Source organism: Electrophorus electricus, chromosome 6 (assembly GCF_041902795.1).
Source record: "Electrophorus electricus isolate QZ-2024a chromosome 6, ASM4190279v1, whole genome shotgun sequence".
In the NCBI taxonomy this organism is placed as follows: domain Eukaryota; kingdom Metazoa; phylum Chordata; class Actinopteri; order Gymnotiformes; family Gymnotidae; genus Electrophorus; species Electrophorus electricus.
In genome coordinates this window covers 35,285,957-35,286,688 of record NC_137502.1, presented here as the reverse complement: position 1 = coordinate 35,286,688, position 732 = coordinate 35,285,957, and positions in this window count along the sequence as shown.

The window sequence follows — 732 nt, the reverse complement described above, 5'->3', positions numbered from 1 at the left end:
GATCAGTCTCCTGGCTTTTCATTGCTAAATTTCTAACAAAGGTAATGCCATGTTTCATTAGTATAAAGAAGACATTCAAATCAACCAGCAGAGGGCAGCATAGTGTTGCTATAAAGAGCAAATCCTCCCAGGTCCTTAGCAGGGAGGGTCTAGTGTATTTGATCGCTACCACAGAGCCACCACAGAGCACCATAGGGATGTTATACAGGATCAAACGCTCCCAGGTCCATACTATGATGGATAAAGTGACGTATTACATTTTTTTTCAGTCGCTAATCTACAAATCTTGATACCTTAAACACAAACATAACTTTTCCTTTCCCAATATTTTCTTCATTTAATAAAAGGAAAACTCTTCTGGCAAAAGATAAGACAATGTGGTACATACAAACTGCAGATCTCCTGAATGCCTTCTGCATAACTACAAGTACAAATTTCATCACAAAACACAACTGACCTCATTTTGTCATGTTATAAGTAGGATCACATTGCCATTTAAAACAACTTTTTTCTATTCTTAGCCAGGTTGTCAGTTCATTGAAACAGTTTTTCATGGTTGCTTACACATTTTTATAGAAAAAAATTCTTAATAACCGAAGCTCAGGTTTCTTTTGCCTGTCTATTTGAAAAAAAAAACAACTCTAAACACATTTTATAGGACTTGACTCACATAACAAACTGCCAGCCTTTTGCAAACTACTGCACACGATGCTCAGCCTCTAAGCCCAGATT